The sequence below is a fragment of the Phoca vitulina genome, unplaced genomic scaffold, assembly GCF_004348235.1.
Source record: "Phoca vitulina isolate PV1807 unplaced genomic scaffold, GSC_HSeal_1.0 scaffold3, whole genome shotgun sequence".
Classification (NCBI taxonomy): Eukaryota; Metazoa; Chordata; class Mammalia; order Carnivora; family Phocidae; genus Phoca; species Phoca vitulina.
In genome coordinates, this window is record NW_022589706.1 from 23,200,942 (window position 1) to 23,222,333 (window position 21,392).

The 21,392-nt window shown below is 42.0% G+C and overlaps 1 pseudogene; it reads right to left on the minus strand.

Annotated features, from left to right (window-relative positions):
- Positions 1-3,499: 3,499 nt before the first annotated feature.
- On the minus strand, positions 3,500-3,606 carry LOC116630371 (annotated as a pseudogene).
- Between the last annotated feature and the right edge of the window lie 17,786 nt (positions 3,607-21,392).

Here is a 21,392-nt window from a genome sequence, read left to right on the forward strand (position 1 = left end):
AAGTATAAATCAATTTGAGATGGTTCAGAATCAATAGGAATTATACATGACATTAAACAATGATTTGAAGACTTCAGCTTATCTAAACTGCTTTATTAGAATTAAAATTTTAATTGTCTCCTTTAATTAAATGATCATAGTTACTTCACATACTTAAATGATTCTTGCAAGTAAGTTATTGTTTCCTATTAATTTTAATCCATCCTTCCTTGGCCATGCTTCTTATCATTAGAGGCAAAGGGATTCAACTATTCTCACTCTGGTTGTTTTGCAACTATTAATTTAGAAAGATTTGAACCATTCCACTCCCTTTTAAGTCATTTCCAATGAGCTAAGTGATCACTACTTTATCTTAATCCCCACAATAGTTATAGCTAATATCTCAAAATTTAATGTTTAATTGTTCAATAATTACTTAATGTAAGATAGTTTTATCTTGCCTTATGTGGATGTACATTCCTTCAGTTCTCACAAAGTCATATATTCCTACCAGAGTGTCTAATACATTGCTATTTATATCATTATTATATATGTGATCTGAATAGGAATATATTAAATATACTGTAATTTTAAGTCCTTGCTTTCTAGTTATTATGAAATTAGGAAGAAAAAATTCTCATCGTGAAGATCAAATAAATACATTATCAAATTATTATCTTTATGAAATCAGTGTGTGGAATGTAACTACACAAAGCAGTGTTTTTCATTTAGGAGATAAAGAAGTGAGATGGTATTTTTCCATTAAGGAATGTCTTACACTGCGTTCTAGAGAACAAAGTCTGAAACAAAGTTTATGAACTAACACTTCATTAGAAGTGCAATTCCTAGGAACCATCACTCAAAGCAAAAAGGAATGGGACATGGAGATAGGGAGAGCAAATACAAGAGAGTTAAAGAGCCTATCAAAAGTTTACAATAAATACAGTTGGGGCTATATCATGTGGGGTGTTTCTAGAGATACCAATAGAACACTACTCTGTCTAGGGACAGTTCTTGGTGACACAGAATAAAACAAAATTTGTTGTATTATTGGTCAAAGACTACTCAATGAGGCAATAACTCTCCCACTCATCCACTCTCTAGACTGTGTTACCTAGTTCCCTGAGAACCCCTGGGAAGCCATAATCCAGCAGGTACAATGGCTATCGTGGATGCCTCAGTTGCTTAAGCATCTTCTTTTGGCTCAGGTCATGATCCCAGAGTCTTGGGGATCAAGTCCCACATCTGGCTCCTTGCTCAGTGGGGAGCCTGCTTCCCCCTCTGCCTGCCACTCGCCCCTGCTTGTGCTCTCTCTCTCTCTCTCTCTGACAAATAAATAAATAAAATCTTTTTTAAAAATGTGGCTATTGTGCAGGTTTAAGTCTTTCTTTGCAAGTCTTTATGAGTACATAACTTTTTAAATCTGTACACAAAGGGACCTGGACTTTATAAAGAGGGAGCAGTTGCTGTGAGACTATGAACCATTAGTAGGGTCATTCCAGCCATTCCAAGAAGCTGGAATGAGTGCCTGACATCTGGAAGCTGGTAGAAGTAAACAGATCTGGGGAGGTATAAAATATTGCTTCCAGTCCAATGAATATGTGTATTGTCTCTAGGAATATGTATACTTTGAAATATGTACACTTTGAAAATGACTTTCTAAATAAAAGCTATTTAAAGTAATATTCAACTAAATCTTACCTAAAAGTACAATGTAGAAGATCAGAAAAAAATTAAATGGGGAAATTTCCATGCAAACTTATCTGATTTAATTGGTATTTAGTACACTATTTTTTAATCATTCCCTATATCTGAAAAAGAGAAGGCATGTGATAATCATAAAATATTTAAATCACATATAATTAAATCTCTAATTTACATATAGAGGTTTTTTATATTCAGTAATTTTAAAATCATAATCAAGAAAATTTAAGAGTATAATATAGATGAAGTTGTAAAGATTTAGTTCAGTATTCTTTTTTTTTTTTTTTAAGATTTTATTTATTTATTTGACAGAGAGATAGAGAGAGAGCATAAGCAGACAGGGAGGCAGGCAGAGGGAGAGGGAGAAGCAGGCTCCCCATTGAACAGGGAGCCCAACGTGGGGCTCGATGCCAGGACCATGGGATCATGACCTGAGCCAAAAGCAGCCGCTTAACCAACTGAGCCACCCAGCACCCCTTAGTTCAGTATTCTTGAAGAGAAATTTAAATACACAAATTTAAGGGCATTTAATTAGATGATCATGACTGGTCTTATACTTTTGCAATAGTAGCAACTATACTATTCTTATTCATAAAAGTATATTATAAATAAATATTTATGAATATTCCATATAAAATCATTAGCAACATTAACTGTATTTTGGCTAATGTTGCATTATTATTTAGATGACATTCATGGAAGCTGTGGTTAACAGTCTACCAACACAAGGTATAATACAGGGAAGCAACCTTAATAATGACAGCCTGCATGACATCAGTGGCCTCTAGCTTTCATATTTTATCAACAGAATTTTAATGAAGTTGCATCCATCTTTAACAACAGTTACATTTTCTTTTCTCTGAGAAGTGTTGCTGTATTTAAAAAATGTAATGAATATGATTTAGTGATTGATTGAGATAACTCTTGATTGAGAAAAAGACATAAATATGTAATCTATCAATTATGGAAGATTTTTTAATTTACCTCATCTTCAAAAACATGGCAATATTAGCTCATTTGAGATTTTCTCTCTTTTTTAGTGGATCTGCCTCACCTGAAGATGATGATGATTTATAAAATGGTCCAAAGTTAAGAAGCTGAAGTATAAAACATTGAATCAAAAAACATAAATATTTTACAAGACAAATAATATATCATTAGAAAATTTCCATTTAAATCATGAAGAAACATTGCACAAAAATCTTTGGCTTTTTAAATGTGAAATTAATTAAGCATTTAGTTTTACTTTAATTAAAGATTTAGTTATATTTTCCTAAAGGAAATCCTATTTCCTAATTTTCTCAAATACATGATTAAGTTAGGCTGCTTCATCAAGAACTTTTTCAGAGATTCTCTGATGGTTAATTTTATGTGTCAGTTTGACCTGGACAAGAGTTGCCCAGATATTTGGCTAAATATTATTTCTGGGTATATCTGTGAGGGTGTTTCCTGATGAGATTGGCATTTGAATTGACTGAGTAAAGGAGATTGTCCTTCTGAAAATATGTGGGCAGCACCCAGTCTTTTCAGGGATAGAACAGAAAGGTAGAGGAAGGAAGAATTTGCTCTCTTTTTGATTCCTGAGCTGGGACATCAGTCATCTCCTGCACTCAGATTGGGACTTACACTTTTGGATCCTGTGGTTCTTGGGCCTTTGGAATCTGCATAGGACTTACTTTATTGGCTCCACTGGTTCTCAGACCTTCAGACTTGAACTAGAACTACAGCACCCACTTTTTCGGGCTTCCAGCTTATAGCCTCCATACTCATATGAGCCAATTCTGTATTAAAAAATCTCTTTCTTTCTAGATCTCTAGATAGATACATAAAATATAGAAAGATGATGCTATATATATATATAGTACATATATAACATATATACATTTTCTGCACTGGATCTTAGCCAAAAGGCCGAGAAGCGATACATATATACATTTTCTGTTTCTCTGAAGAACCCTAACACAGATTTTGGTACATGAGTAGTTCTAAAGCAACAGAAATTTAAATTTTGTTTAAGTTTTAAGTTAATTTTGAGTTTTCTTTTCTTTTCTTTTTTTTAAATATTTTATTTATTTGCCAGAGAGAGAGAGAGCACATGCAGGGGGAGTGATAGGCAGAGTGGCAGCCTGGCTCATTGAGCAAGGAGCCCAATGAGGGACTCAATCCTGGGATCATGAACTGAGTTGAAGGTAGATGCTTAACTGACTGAGCCACCCAGGCGTCCCTTAAGGATGAGTTTTCTGAATTAGTTCCTGGTTTCTAGAACCGATTATCTGATTAGATGTTAAGATGTTAATGATCCTATTTCCAGTAATAAAGGAGCACTGATAGTCTGTGATGTGAACTGGCAGTAAAGATACACAAAATATCTTCATTGGGCACTCCTAATCAACCACTTGTAAGAAGCAGGGAGCTAGTGACGGTGTACTTTTGAACATTTTAAGAAAACTAACAAATATTATGAGGTGGCTGATTGTTCCTAATAATGCTGGACAAAGTGGTGAAAAAAAAGTATGAACTTGGGGATTTGCATTCCCAGCTCAAATGCCATATAAATGACCTTAACACATTTATATGTACCCTGAAGGAGATCTTTGTCTCCTGTAGCTGTAGGGCTAAGATTGGTGAAAATCGAAGACAAAATCTTACCATTAAAATGCAAGTTAAACTCCCAGCCTTCCAGTGTGTCTAGTATTAAGGTAAGAACATTGGGAAAGAATGGGATCTTGTAAGTTAGGATGATAACATGAAGGAAGACTCTGATGAAGCTGGGGATATTGAGCCCCCAAATATTATTGTGTCTTCTTGGCCAGTGGAAGTGGCCTCACCAGCCCCAGCAATATTATTCTTTCCAACCCCATCTGAAGGAATTAACTCTGCATTGCCTGAGGAAACTGGAATGTCTTTACCTGACAGCAGTTGCAAGAGATGCTGATTCTCTCCTCAGGACCTGCCTCCACTAACGTCTACTTCTAGTCCAGCGGGCCCCTTAAAGTGAAGTACAAAGTGGAATCCATCAGAAGGTGTGCCACACTCCAAAAGAACTCATTTATGGAGAAGACATTGCTACATACAGTGTCAGGATCCAGCTCATGACAGAGTTGCCTATCAAGCTAAGGGCTTTGAGTTTATTTGCAGGCACAGCGAGCTGTTAAAGAATTTCAATCAGAAGAGGGAAGAAAAGATGGCAGGGGAATAGGGGACCCTATTCCAATCAGTCCCCGGAATTGAGCTGAATATCTACTAGAACACTCTGAACACCCACAAAATCAGCCTGAGATGTAAGAAGATAGATCTGAATCTCTACAAACAGAATATTGCAGGTGTTTGGTTTCAAGGTACAAAGCAGGGAGCCGTGATTCTGTGGGCAGATATCAGAAGATAAACGGAAGGGGGAGGGAGTCATGGGGATTCTGCACTGCCGGTGAGCGATAACCTCCCACGATGGGGATCAGGCACAGACTCGCAGACAGGTAGTGATGGGGAAAGGACTTTAGGGCAGCCCCCCAGACTGAAACCTGGAGTGGCGGGGCTGCACGTGCGAACTGGGGGTGGCTGGCAGTTTTAGAAGCACAAAGGGCAGAGACGTGCCGGACCTGGAGGTGAAGACTGGGAACGCTGCTGAGGGGCGCACAACCCAGAACACTGCAATTTATAGGAGCACAGACAGAAACAGAGATAGTGTGTCCTGGAGAGCTCACTGAAGAACAGACTGTGATCTCTCTGCTCTGAGGTAGAGGGTTGGAAATGATCTCTTCTGGTCTGACTCTTGGAAGAGATGTGGAAAGCCACCAGGGAAAGCCAACAGAGAACAAAAGCCCCCCAAAACTGGTTTTCACTGAGCCCATCCCCTGCCACAGGGGGGCAGGGAAACTCTGCCCAAACAGGGCTCCCTGAGCAACAGCACAGCAGGCCCCTCCCCCAGAAGACAGGCTGAGAGAATAAGAGGCCAACAACCCTAAGGTCCCTATAAAACAGGTGCATCTTGCTTGGGTTGTGGTCAATAATTTAGACTCTGTACATTCTCTCAGCCACCCCTCAACAGAATGACTAGGAGGAGGAACCCCCATAATAGGAAGGACTCAGAGATTGTGACTTCTGCACAGATATACAAATGGATACAGATATAACCAAGATGTCAGAGATGGAATTCAGGGTAGCAATTGTGAAGACAATAGCTAGAATGGAGAAATCAATTAATGGCAACATAGAGTCTCTAAGGGCAGAAATGAAAGCTGAACTGGCAGAACTTAAAAACGTTAATCTAGATAATCTAATAGCTAGGGTAAGTGAGGCAGAAGAACGAATTAGTGATCTAGAAGACCAATTAATAGACATGAAGGAAAAAGAGGAGGCCAGGGAAAAACAACTCAAAATCCATGAAAATAGAATCAGAGAAATAAGTGACACCATGAAACATTCCAATGTCAGAATTATTGGGATCCCTGAGGGGGTGGACAGAGAGAGAAGACTAGAAGATATATTTGAGCAAATCATAGCTGAGAACTTTCCTAATCTGCGGAAGGAAAAAAAACACTCATGTCCTCGAACCCTCCCAAGATCAAGGAAAACAGGCCAACACCCCAGCATGTAATAGTAAAACTTGCAAATCTTAGAACCAAGGAAACCATCTTTTTTTTTTTTTAAAGATTTTATTTATTTATTTGACAGAGAGAGACACAACGAGAGAGGGAACACAAGCAGGGGGAGTGGGAGAGGGAGAAGCAGGCTTCCCGTGGAGCAGGAAGCCCGATGCAGGGCTTGATCCCAGGACCCTGGGATCATGACCCGAGCTGAAGGCAGACGCTTAACGACTGAGCCACCCAGGCGCCGCCCAAGGAAACCATTTTAAGGGCAGTTAGGGGGAAGAGATTCCTTATGTACAGAGGGAGGAACATCAGAATAATGTCAGACCTATCCACAGAGACCCGACAAGCCAGAAAGGGCTGGCAAGGCATATTCAGCGTACTAAATGAGAAGAACATGCATCCAAGAATACTTTATCTGGCAAGGCTGTAACTTAGAATGGATGGAGAGATGCAGAGTTTCCAAGACTGGCAGAAACTGAAAGAATATGTGACCACTAAGCCAGCCCTACAAGAAATATTAAGGGGGGTTCTATAAAAGGATAAAGACCCCAAGAGTCATATAGAACAGAAATTTACAGAGACAATCTATAAAAACAAGATCTTCACAGGCAACATGATGACAATAAATTCATATCTTTCAATAATCACTGTCAATGTGAACAGCCTAAATGCGTCCATAAAGCAACACAGGGTTGCAGATTGGATAAAAAGACAGGACCCATTCATATGCTGTCTACAAGAGACTCATTTTGAACCTAAAGATACATCCAGACTGAAAGTGAAGGGATAGAGATCCATCTTCCATGCCAATGGACCTCAAAAGAAAGCTGGGGTAGCAATTCTTATATCAGACAAATTGGATTTTAAGCTAAAGACTGTAGTTAGAGACACAGAAGGACACTATATCATTCTTCAAGGGTCTATCCAACAAGAAGATCTAACAATTGTAAATATCTATGCCCCCAACATGGGAGCAGCAACCTACATAACTTTCTCCAGAATAGACCACATACTGGGTCACAAATCAGGTTTCAACCAATACTAAAAGATTGAGATTAATTCCCTGCATATTCTCAGACCATAATGCTTTAAAACTGGAACTCAATCACAAGGAAAAAATTGGAAGAAATTCAAACACTTGGAAGCTAAAGACCACTCTGCTCAAGAATGTTTGGGTCAACCAGGTGATAAGGAAAATCTATGTCCTAAGATGGCCCACTGAGGCAATGAGACAGTCCCAGTCCTTGCCCTGGGGCTCTTCTGGTTCTTCTCCCTGCACATGTGCCAAAAGTACCAAATATGCAGAAGTAGAAGTGTATAAATTGCCCCCTTTGTTTGTGCTCAGGGCTCAGACCTTTGGAGATCACTCTCCTCTGAGCCCACTGGCATTAAATAAACCTCCTATCCTCCAAGATCTCCAGGTGCCGCTTAGTTCTTCCATCGGGCAATCCAGTCCATGTTCTGTAACATTTGGTTCCCTGACCGGGAAACCCAACTGCACTGTCCCATTGTTGCCACCGGTTTGGGGGCAATGACGGGGTGGTGACAGAATGAGGGATCATAACGGAGAAGGTGCTCCCTGCCTAATTTTCCGCAGTCTCCCGCCCCGGTCGCCTCGGGCTGGCCCCACTCCGCTGTTCCCGCCAGACTCGAGGAGACTTGGCAGGTGAGGACCTTGTCCCAACATCGGATTCCAGTAAGGTCTGGGGCCCCAGGACCCAGACAAGCCCACCCCCTTTGGGGTGGAAGGGGAGCCTGATCACCTCTCAGAGACCTCTAAGAGGTCTCACACGTAGGGATTCCCAGGGAGGGAATGTAATAACTTTTGGAGTGTGAATGTGTGAGTGAATGTGCAGTCCGACCTGGCTTGCTCAAGCGGACTGATTCTGTGACTCCATGGGTGGGCACTCTTAAGGTCCCCAGAAGCCTACGGAGTCTGAGTGGGCCTGTCTGCGATTCCATGGTGAATGGCATATGTCTATGGTGGCATCGGAATAGTTTCTGATCATAAGTCACAATGCTGAGACCGCTATAGTTGATCTCACCTACGCTCCTTCAGGACACAGCCAGACGGGCGTCTGATTGGTCTCCTCATCTCAGGAGGCACCCCCCACCTTGTCTGTCTCTGCACCACCTCACACGGGGACATCACCATGGGGTCAGGGCAGAGTAAACCTACGGTTCTAGAGACCATGATCAAAAATTTCAAGAAGGTCTGGCCAAATTGCCTAAGCCCAGTCATGTGTGAAATGCTTCAGAACACTTGATGGAGACAAAGCAGAGCAACCAAAATTGAGATCATGAGACAGGCTTGGGGGTCTGGAATTTGCAGAGGTCAGAGGACCTGGGAGTGAAGTCGGTCTTCTCTAACAAGGCAAGATCTCCAGCTGTTTAGGTTCTTTAGCTTCACAGAGCCCCTTTCCCTGTCATCTCTGGGTGGTGGGAGGTTGGGGCGAGCATCCCCCAGGGATGGGACAGGTCTCAGGTAGGGAGAAGCAGGGGACACTGGCTCTTCTGGAGAGGATTGGGGCAAGGAATTCAGGGGAGGAACCCTACTAAAATGAAAATAGAGAAGAGGTCAGATCAAAAGCCAAGCTACTACACTGTTCAAAGGCAGATTCTGGTTGTCTGTCTGGGGTAGGGCTGATATTGACGATTTAAACAAGATACCCCAGGTGATACATATCCTGCTGGTCCACTGGCCGCAGTTAAAAAGGCAACTATTTGGGGGCTGGGGTAGCCAGGTGATGGGTATTACAGAGGGCACGTGTTGTGATGAGCACTGGGTATAATACTATCCGGCCTATGAAAACCCATTGAATCAAAATGGGTGGGATGGGGGGGAATATCCCAGAAGCTGTGTGTTTAAAAAGCAACCCCCGGGATGGGAGGAATATCCTAGAAGCTATGTGTTTAAAAAGCAACCCCCCAGATGAGGGGAATATCCCAGAAGCTGTGTGTTTAAAAAGCAATCCCCGGGGGCACATAAGTGGCTCAGAAAAAACTGTCAGACTCGGGATACTGAGCCTTATGGAAGCCGATACCTTGGTTTCCCCTCACCCAAGGGAAAAGAGAACTAGGGCCAGAGAGGAAAATGATCATCATCTCCCACCCCAGACAAAAAGGGGCCTATGAGAATTCCTGGGGGCTGCAGGATTCTGCCATAACTGGAGCCCTGGGTTCTCAGCAATAGCAAGACCCCTTTATGTTATCTCAGGGAGACCAGATCGAGAACCCCCTGCCTGGACTGGAAAGGAAAAAATAGCGCTCAGGGTACTCACCCAGACTATTGGACCCTGGCAACAGCCAGTTCCTTACCTGTCAAAGAAGCTGGACCCAATGGCAGTGATATGGCCACCATGCCTCAGGGTGCTGGCAGACACAGTCCTACTCATCAAGGAGGCGGAATAACTTACCCTGGGGCAAGACCTTAATGTCAAGGTCCCTCATGCAGTTGTGTCCCTCATGAATGCACAGGGACACCACTTCCTTTCCAACTCTTGGCTAGCACAATACCAAGGGCTCCTCTGCAAAAACCCACGGGTCACCCTTGAAACAGTAAGGACATTAAATCCAGCAACAAGAGGGTGCCCAGAAAGCGGGTTATGCAGTAAGTCCTAGAAGCTAAGGCATTACCAGCTGGATGGTCAGCTCAACGAGCTGAATTATATGTCTTAATCCGAGCCCTCACCCTCAATGAAGGCAAGTGAGTCACATATACATGGAGCCATCTACAAGGAAAGGGGCCTCCTAACCACAGCAGGAAAAGCTATCAAGAACAAGGAAGAGATACTGAGACTCCTTGAAGTTGTCTGGCTTCCAAAGGAAGTAGCAATCCTGCACCAGGGACACCAGAAAGGAGATGACCCCATAGCGTGGGGAAATTGTCTGGCAGATGAGGCAGCCAAGACCGCAGCCAGTGAGGACATAGACAGAGCCCCTTCCCTCACCATGGCCCTAACACCCTCGGAAGAAGTCCCTCCACCCAGTTACACTAAAAAGGAAAAGGAATGGGCCATGGCTGAGGGGGTCATCCCCACAGAAAAGGGATGGTGGATGATGCGAGATGGGTTCATCTTTGTTCCAACAGCAACTGGAGGGCATCTAGTCAAGGAATACCACTGACTCACTCATCTGGGAATAACTGCATTAGAGGCCTTTCTCAAGAAACACTACTACATCAGTCAGCTGCCAGCACTATGCTGAGCAATGACTGAATGATTCATAATGTGTGCTAAAAATAATGCTTGGTCTGCACCACAGCCCCCACCAGCTGTCCAGAGGATGGGAGCAACCCCCTTCGAAGATCTAGAGGTAGACTTCACAGATGTGTAGCTGAGCAGGGGGTTCAAATATCTCCTAGTAATAGTATGCACACACTCTGGGTGGGTTGAAGCCTTCCCGACCAGGACGGAGCAAAGCTGGGAAGTAGCTAAATTCCTCTTGCGGGAGATCATGCCCCAGTTCGGCCTGCCATTAATAATCCATAGTGACAATGGACCTGCATTTGGCAGACGTACAGATATTGACCAAATCTCTCAACATCACCTGGAGACTCCACACCACTTACCGGCCCCAAAGTTCAGGGAAAGGGGTTTTTGGGAGACTATGGAGTCAGGATGAACCCTGGCAAGTTGAGAACCCTATGTGAATTGGAATGGCCCACCTTTGATGTTGGGTGGCCTTCAGAAGGGACACTGGATGTCCCAACGATTCATTGAAAATGGCGAGCCTTAACAGGAGAACCAGGACACCCTGACCAGTTTCTGTACATTGACTCCTGGCTAGGAATTGCTCAGACCCTTCCCCCTTGGGTGTGATTCGCTTGCAATAAGCAGGGACAGGCCAGGGTCTTAATCGCCTCATCCAAGCGACCTAAAGAAAATCAGCAAAAGCCCCAGTCTCCACAAATCCTAGCCGGAAATCCCGAGGACAACTCTGAAAAACCACAGGCCATGGTAGACCTCATAGAATCCCTCTTCCAGACTCATCAGCCAACCTGGGAATACTGCCAACAGTTACTCCACACCCTGTTTAACACAGAGGAAAGGAGGAGAATAATGAAAGGTGCACAGCAGTACCTGGAAGAGCACGCACCAGCGAAAGTCATCAACCCTGCTGCCTGGACTAATACAGCCACACCCAAAGAGCCTCCAGAATGGGACTTCACCACAACGGAGGGACAGACCCACATCCGCCAGTACCAGGAGGCCATCCTCTGGGGAATCTGGGTAGGAGCTAAGAAACCCATGAACATGACTAAGTTATCCTCGGTCACTCAATAACCAGGGAAGTCCCACAGGGACTACTACGAAAGACTATATGAAGCCTACAGGATATACACTCCATTTGACCCCGAGGCACAGGAAAGCCAACAGATGGTAAACACCTCCTTCCTGGTTCAGGCTGCCCTAGACATCAGACAAAAACTTGAGAAACTAGAGGATTTTGCCGGGATGAACATCACCCAACTAATAGAGATTGCCAATAAGGTCTACATGAACAGGGAGGTTGTAGCCAAACGGGAAGCTGACAAAAAGATGAAAAAGAAAGTCAGCCTCCTTGCCGCCACCCTGAAAGAAAAGGACAACACAAAGATGGGGAGACCCCAACCACCGAAAGGGAGGAAGCCCAGACCCCCCTTGGCAAGGGATCAATGTGCTTACTGTAAAGAGATAGGGCATTGGAAAAGCAAATGCCCAGCCACTACAAGGAAGAACCCCAAGAGGAGGACCTCATAGGCCTTGTGGGAATGGACTCAGACTGAGGGGGACAGGGCTCTTTCCTCCTTGGTCCCCATGAGCCCATGGTCAGAATGAAGTTGGGGGGCCAACCAGTGACTTTTATGGTTGATCCTGGGGCTGAGCACTCTGTTGTCACCTCCCCAGTGGCCCCTTTCAGCAAAAGGACTGCGAACATCCTAGGGGCCACCGGGACGCAGGTGATACAACAGCCCTTTTGCCAGTCTCACCAGTGTGAACTCAGGGGCCACAAGGTCTGACATGGATTCATTTATCTGCCTGATTGCCCCATCCGTCTCCTGGGCCGAGACATACTCTCTAAGCTTAGGGCTCAGATAACCTTTGAGCCCACTGGACACACTAGCCTCCGATTGAACCCAAGGCAAGAGGAGACGGGGTCTCTGAACAATAGAGTAAATGAATTGCACCCTCAAGGGAACCTTAGCAAAGTTTTGTCAGGAGATTAACTTCCACGGCCGGATCTGCTACCACTAGCTCTCCTGCGTGCTCGCTGCATGCCCAGGACATCAGGTTTCTCCCCATTCGAATTAATATATGGAAGGCCTCCCCATGCTTGGGAAGCCTTCCAGGAAACTTGCATCAGGTTGGAGATAAAGGGATAAAGGAGCAGCTTCAGGCCCTGAGGGCCACCCTAAACACCTTTGAGAGGGCCCCAATCTCCTTAGGGTCTCAGGTACACTCCTTCCAGACAGGGGACTCAGTTTGGGTCAAAGATTGGAAGAAGAAAGTTCATCATTGGATAAGGAGCTGTGCCAGTGGAGAGTCCAGCCAGACTTCACGAACCCACTCTGGGACTGTCCAGTCCTTGCTCCGGGGCTCTTCTGGGTTCTTCTCCCTGCCCCGCTTCATGCACGTGCTGAAAGTGCCAAGTATGTGGAAGTAGAAGTGTATAAATTGCCCCTTTTGTTTGTGCTTAGGGCTCAGACCTTCAGAGACCACTCTCCTCTGAGCCCGCTGGCATTAAATAAACCTTCTATCCCCCAAGATCTCTGAGTGCCACTTGGTTCTTCTGTCAGGCGATCCAGTCCAGGTTCTGTAACACAGGAAATCAAAGAAGAATTTAAACAATTCACGGAAACTAATGAGAATGAATACATATCGGTCTAAAACCTATGGGATACCGCAAAGGCGGTCCTAAGGCAGAAATACATGGCCATCCAAGCCTCACTCAAAAAAATAGAAAAATTCCGCATTCACCAACTAACTTTACACCTTAAAAAACTAGAGAAAAAGCAACAAATGATGCCTAAGCCATGCATTAGAAGAGAAATAATTAAGATTAGAGCAGAGATCAATGAATTAGAAACCAGAAACACAGGAGATCAGATCAACAAAACTGGAAGCTGGTTCTTTGAAAGAATTAATAAGATTGATAAACCACCGGCCAGACTTATCCAAAAGAAAAGAGAGGACCCAAATTAATAAAATTATGAATGAAAGGGGAGAAATCACAACTAACACCAAGGAAATAGAAACAATTATTAGAAATTATTATCAACAACTATATGCCAACAAATTGAGCAACCTGGAAGAAATGGATGCCTTCCTGGAAACCTATAAGCTGCCAAGACTGAAACAGGAAGAAATTGAAATTGACAACCTGAATAGTCCAATAACAAGTAACGGGATTGAAGCAGTGATCAAAAACCTCCCAAAAAGAAAGAGTCCAGAGCCTGATGGATTCCCTGGGGAATTCTACCAAACATTCAAAGAAGAAATAATACCTATTCTCGTGAAGCTGTTTTAAAAAAAAATAGAAACAGAAGGAAAGCATCCATACTCATTTTATCAGGCCAGCATTACCTTAATCCCCAAACCTGGCAAAGACCCCATCAAAAAGGAGAATTTCAGACTGATATCCCTGATGAATATGGATTCCAAAATTCCCAACAAAATCCTAGTTAATAGGATCCAACAATACATTAAAAGGATCATCCACCACAACCAAGTGGGATTTTTCCCTGGGATGCAAGGGTGGTTCAACATTCGCAAATCAATCAATGTGATAGAACACATTAATAAGAGGAGAGAGAAGAACCATATGGTCCTCCCAATTGATGCAGAAAAAGCATTTGACAAAATACAGCATCCTTTCCTGATTAAAACTCTTCTGAGTATAGGGATGGAGGGAACATTCCTCAAGTTCATAAAACCCATCTATGAAAAACCCACAGTGAGTATCATTCTCAATGGGGAAACACTGAGAGCCTTTTCCTTAAGATCAGGAACACAACAAGGATGCCCACTCTCGCCACTATTGTTCAACGTAGTACTAGAAGTCCTAGCAACAGCAATCAGACAACAAAAAGAAATAAAAGTTATTCAAATTGGCAAGGAAGAAGTCAAACTCTCTCTCTTTGCAGATGACATGATACTGTATGTGGAAAACCCAAAAGACTCCACTCCCAAATTACTAGAACTCATACAGCAATTCAGTAATGTGGCAGGATACAAAATCAATGCACAGAAATCAGTTGCTTTCTTATACAATAACAATGCAACTGTAGAAAGAGAAATTAGAGAAACGATTCCATTTACAATAGCACCAAAAACCATAAGATACCTCGGAATAAACCTAATGAAAGAGGTAAAGGATCTATACTCTAGGAACTACAGAACACTCATGAAAGAAATTGAAGTAGACACAAAAAGATGGAAAAACATTCCATGTTCATGGATCAGAAGAATAAGCATTTTTTAAATGTTGATGCTACCCAGAGCTATATATACCTTCAATGCCATCCCAATCAAAATTCCAACGACATTTTTCAGAGTGCTGGAACAAACAATCCTAAAATTTGTATGGAATCAGAAAAGACCACGAATCGCCAAGGACATGTTTGAAAAAGAAAAACAAAGCTGGGTGCATCACGTTACCCGATTTCAAGCTATATTACAAAGCAGTGATCACCAAGACAGTATGGTACTGGCACAAAAACAGATATATAGACCAATGGAACAGAATAGAGAGCCCAGACATGGACCTTCAACTCTATGGTCAAATAATCTTCGACAAAGCAGGAAAAAATATGCAATGGAAAAAAGACAGTCTCTTCAATAAATGGTGCCAGGAAAATTGGAAAGCTATATACAGAAAAATGAAACTTAACCATTTTCTAACACCATACACAAAGATAAACTGAAAATGGATGAAAGACCTCAATGTGAGACAGGAATCCATCAAAATCCTAGAAGAGAACAGAGGCAGTAACCTCTTTGACATCGGCCACAGCAACTTCTTTCAAGATACATTTCCAAAGGCTAGTGAAACAAAAGCAAAAATGAACTTTTGGGACTTCATCAAGATAAAAACTTCCGCACAGCACAGTCAACAAAACAAAGAGGCAACCCACAGAATGGGAAAAGATATTTGCAAATGACACTACAGATAAAGCACTGATTTCCAAGATCTATAAAGAACTCCTCAAACTCAACACCCAAAAAACAAATAATCAAGTCAAAAAATGGGCAGAAGACATGAACAGACACTTCTCCAAAGAAGACATACAAATGGCTAACAGACACATGAAAAAAATGCTCATCATCATTAGCCATCAGGGAAATTCAAATCAAAACCGCATTGAGATACCACATTTCTACCAGTTAGAATGGCAAAAATTGACAAGGCAAGAAACAACAAATGTGGGGAACCCTCTTACACTGTTGGTGGGAATGCACGTTGGTACAGCCACTTTGGAAAACAGTGTGGAGGTGCCTCAAAAAATTAAATATAGAGCTACCTTATGACTCAGCAATTGCATTCCTGGGTATTTACCCCAAAGACACAGATGTAGTGAAAAGAAGGGCCATATTCACCCCAATGTTCATAGCAGCTATGTCCACAATAGCCAAACTGTGGAAAGAGCCACGGTGCCCTTCAACAGATTAATGGATAAAAAAGATGTGGTCCATATATCAATGGAATATTACTCAGCCATCAGAAAGGATGAATACCCAACTTTTACATCAACATGGATGGGACTGGAGATTATGCTAAGTGAAATAAGTCAAGCAGAGAAAGTCAATTATCATATGGTTTCACTTATTTGTGGAACATAAGGAATAGCATGGAGGACATTAGGAATAGAAAGGGAAAAATGAAGGGGGCAAAATCGGAGGGGGAGACGAACCATGAGACTATGGACTCTGAGAAACAAACTGAGGGTTTTAGATGGGAGGGAGATGGGGGGATGGGTTAGCCCGGTGATGGGTATTAAGGAGGGCATGTACTGCAGGGAGCACTGGGTGTTATACGAAAACAATGAATTGTGGATCACTACATCAAAAACTAATGATGTATTGTATGGTGACTAACATAATATAATAAAATTAAATTAAATTAAAAAAATAATTTCAATTAAAAAAAAGAACTCATTTATGCAAACAGAAATCTGGAAAACATGTGTGGGAATGGATACCAAGGGTAAGGAATAAAAGTAAAAGGAACATAAGTTAGATCAGGCCAAATTTATTGATTTGGGCTTGCTAAGCAGAGATTTTGCATTTAATGTTACAGCTTGGGGAGTTAGAAATAGCTCAAATTTGTTTGGCTAGCTGAAACATGGAACAAAACCTGGCCTACAGAGAAGAAATTGGAATGCCAAATCTGCCATGGTTTAGTCTAAGGAAAGGTATTCAAAGGCTTTAGGGAGACCAGAATATTAGAGTGGATTTGTCATTTAAGACCTACTCACCAGCACTGGGACAGTCCAGATGACGTAGCTTTCACCAGTCCTGTGAGATATACATTTTTTGAACGCTGTCCAGTCATTCTTGAAGAGCTTCATGATTGTACTTCTCTGTTGGCCAGACTTTATAGGGAGAATAGCAGCCCACAAATGGGGAAATCTAAATGCAATAGAAATAATTGGATCTGAGGGTGAAAGTGGCCAAAGTGGGGGTACTCAACTACTGAAGGCAAGGTGTGCATGGTTACTGTGATGGTCAGTGGAGTCAAAGCAGCAATCAGAATAGTCTGACTCCCACAGACGTATAACATAGCATTGCTATTTGTTCATGCTGTACCTAGAAGTAAATTAGATAAATTCTACCAAATTTTTACCCAATCTATAAGCCAATTTTACCCAATCTATAAAAAATTCTAGGTAAAGTGAACAAAAGTCTAACTTGAATCATAAAAATAGAGTCATAACCCTTCAGTCAATTGCTAGACTTGAGCCAATTTACAGATTCAGAACCCCTTAAATGAAGGGAAGGCTGGTTTCTCTTGAAGAAAGACTATAGTACACCCCCAAGATTTTATGTTATTATTCTTTCTCCTAGCCTTCCCCAAAGGAAGACCCCTGGCCTATTACTTGAGTAATTGTACATTGAGGTAAAGGAAATAATCAGACTTTTCAGGCACTACTGGATACTGGTTCTGATCTGATACTAATTCTGGGAGACCCAAAATGTCACTGTGGTCCACAATGAAGGTAGGGGCTTATGGAGGTTAGGTGATCAATGGTTTTTGCTCAGGTCCCTCTCACAGTAGGTCCAATGGTCTCCTGAACCTATTTCCAGAAGCAATACCACATTTCAGAATGGATTTCAAAGATTAATGTCACCACGAGTGACATGAAGGATGCAGGGGTGGTGACTCCTACCACACCTCCATTGAACTCACCTGTTTGGCCTTTATAGAAGATGGCTGATTTTGGAAAATAACTACATTTTTACCAATTGGTAATTCCAATTGCGGTTGTTATAAGAGATGTGGTCTTATTGTTGAGTGATTTAACACATCCCCCCATACCTTATATGCAGCTATTCATCTGGCAAATACCTTTTTATCCATTCCTGTCAATAAGATCCACCAGAAGTAGCAAGGCCAAGAATATACCTTCACTGTTCTATCTTAGGGGTATTATCTACTCTTCAGCCCTATGTCATAATTCAGTTTGCAGGGATCTTGATTGCCTTTCTCTTCCACAAAGAAATCACACTGGTTTATAATATTTCTGACATTATCATAATTGGATCAAATGAGCAATAAGTAGTAACTACTCTAGACTTATTGGTAAAACATTTATATGCCAGAGTGTGGGAAATAGATCTGACAAAAATTTCAGGGCTGTCCTCAGTGATATTTCTAAGGGTCGAGTAATGTGGGTCATTTCCTTTTGAGATATCTCTTCAAAAGTGAAGGAAAAGTTATTGCATCTGGCCCTTCTGCAAACAAAAAAGAGGTACAACACCTAGTGGGCACCTCTTTGGATTTTGGAGGCATCATGTTCTTCATTTGAGTGTGTTACTCAGGTCTATTTACCAGATGACTCGAAAAGCTGCTAAATTTGGGTGGGACCATGAACAAGAGAAAGCTCTGCAATAGGCCCAGGCTGCTGTATGAGCTCCTCTGCTGCTTAAGCCATATGATCCGGCAAATGCAATGATGCTTGAAGTGACAGTTGCAGACAGAAATCCTCTTTGCAGTCTTTTGCAGACCCTGTTTGTAAATCACAGCACAAGCAAAGCCTTTCTGTCCTCCACAGATAACTACTTTTCTTTTGAGAAATAGCTCTTGGCTGGCTACTATGCCTTAGTAGGGACTGAATGGACCAATGCTTAATCATGGGGCACCAAGCTGCCATGCAGCCTGAGCTTTCAATCATGAACTGAGTGTTATCTAACCCATAAAGCCATAAATTTGGGCATGCACAGCCACCCTCCTTTAGCAGATGGAGGTGGTATATCCATGTTTGGGCCCAAATAGGCCCTTAGGGCACAAAGAAGTTAAATAAAGAAGTGGCCCAAATGCCTATGGTCCCTGCTCCTGCCACATTGCTTTCTATTCCCACCTTGTACCTGTGGCCTCATGGGGAGTTCTATGTGATCAACTGGTGGTGGAAGAGAAGATTCAAGCCTGGTTTACACAGATTCTGCATTATATGCACCAGGCACCACCTGAAAGTGGACAGATACATTATAGCCCCTTCAACATCCTTGAAGGAAACTGGTGAAAGAACATCTTCCCAGTGACAGAAGTTTTAGCAGTGCATCTGATTATTCACTTTGGTTAGAAGGTGAAATAGCCAGACATGTGATTATATGCTGATTAATGGGCTCTGGCTAACTGTTTGGCTGGATGGTCAGGTACCTGGAAGGAACATGATTGGAAAATTGGTAACAGTGAAGTTTTGGTGAGAAATATATGGTGAAACCTCTCTGAATGGACAAAAACATGAAGGAATTTCTGTCACACAAGAATGTCAATGAAAGGATAACCTCAAGAGTGGAAAATTTTAATAATCAAGTAGATAGGATGTCCTGTTTTGTGGATAATTACTCATCTTTCTCCAGCCACCCGTCATTGCCAAATGGGCTCATGAGCAAAGTGACCATGGTGGCAAAGAAGGACATTATGCATGGGCACAGCAGCATGGACTCCTGGCTACTGCCACTGCTGAGTGCCCAATCTGCCAGTATCAGAGACCAATACTGAGCTCCCAATATGGCACTACTCCCTGGATGTTCAGCCAGCTACCTGGTGGCAGATAGATTACATTGAATTGCTTCCATCATGGAAGGGGTAGCATTTGTTCTTACTGGAATAGACTCTTACACTGGCTATGGGTTTTCTTTCCCTGAATGCAATGCTTCTGCCAAACTACTATCCATGGACTTACAGAATGCCTTATCCACAGTCGTGGTATTTCACACAACATTGCTTCTGATCAAGGAACCCCACAGTTAAAAGAAGTACAACAATGGGTCCATGCTTATAGAATTTCCCCTGGTCTTATCATTTTCCCCACCATCCTGAAGCAACTTGTTTGATAGAACAGTGGAATGACCTTTTGGAGGCTTAGTTACAGAGCCAGTTGGGTGGTGATACTTTGCATGGCTGGTGCAAGATTTTCTAGAAAGCTGCATATGTTCTAAATAAGTGTCCAATATATGGTGTTTCTCCAGTAGCCAGGATTCATAGGCACAGGAATCAAGGAGTAGAAATTAGAATGACACCACTCACAAACAAAATGTTTGCTTCCTGTTTGCATGATCTTATGCTATGCTGGCCTAGATGTCTTAGTTCCAGAGGGAGGAATGCTTACACCAGGAGATACAACAATGATTCTACTGAACTGTAAGTTAAGGTTGCTACTTGGCCACTGAAAAGTCCTTATGCCACTGAATCAACAGGCAAAGAAAGACACTGCAATGTTGCCTGGGGTGATTGATCCTGACTACCGAGGAGAAATTGGATTATTACTCCCCAGTGGAGGTAAGGAAGAGTATTTGTAGAACACAGAAGATCCCTTAAAGTGTCTCTGAGTATTACCATACCCTGTGGTTAAGGTCAATGGAAAACTAAAACAACCCTATCTAGGCACAACTACCAACAGCCCAGGCCCTTCAGAAATGAAGATTGGTAAGGAAAAATGACCAGCTGAGGTGCTTGTTGAAGACAGAGGTAATACAGAATGGATAGTGGAAAAGTGAAGTTATAATATCAGCTATGATCACGTGACCAGTTACAGGAATAAGAACCATGATGTCATGATTATTTCTCATTTTACTCTAAGTATGTTTGTGCACTTGCACATGTGTATATAGCAAATATTTATTTTCTTTCCTCTATTTTTCCCTGATCATGTAATACAAGATGTACTTACTTTCTATATAGTATTTTAGTTAATTTTGCATCATAGTTTTAAGTCACAGGATATCCAGTAGCGTAACCAAACATCTTTCATGGACTTCATCTCTTTTACTAAAGAAGGGTTAGTACAATTTTGGTTTTATGCAAGATAGTTGTATCATGTTAAGTAGAATTAGGACCTTGTTTTATGAAGATTTCTTTAAGTATTCATCATATGATTCTGATTTGAGAAAAGAGATTCCTCCTTATTTTAATGTAAAGACATGTATTGCAGCTACAAATAAGTTAGTCAGAGAAAGACACATATGATTTCACTCATATGTGGAATTTAAGAAAAAAGCAGAGGAGCATAGGGGAAGGGAGGGAAAAATAAAACAAGATGAAATCATAGAGGGAGACAAACCATGAGACTCGTAATCATAGGAAACAAACTGAGGTTTCTAGAGGGGAGGGGCATGGGGGAATGGGGTAACTGGGTGATGGGCATTAAGGAAGACACATGATGTAATAAGCACTGGGTATTATATACAATTGATGAATCACTGAACTCTACCTCTGAAACTAATAATACACTATATATTAATTAATTGAATTTAAATTAAAAATAAAAATGAAATAAAAATAAATAAAAATAAAGGAAACTTTTTATCACATAACACTACATTGTGGAAAAATTATGAAACTGAGATAAGCCAAATTAAAAAAAAAAAAGAAACCAAACTAAAATCATGACTCTTATGAGTATTCTGACTTTGGCCT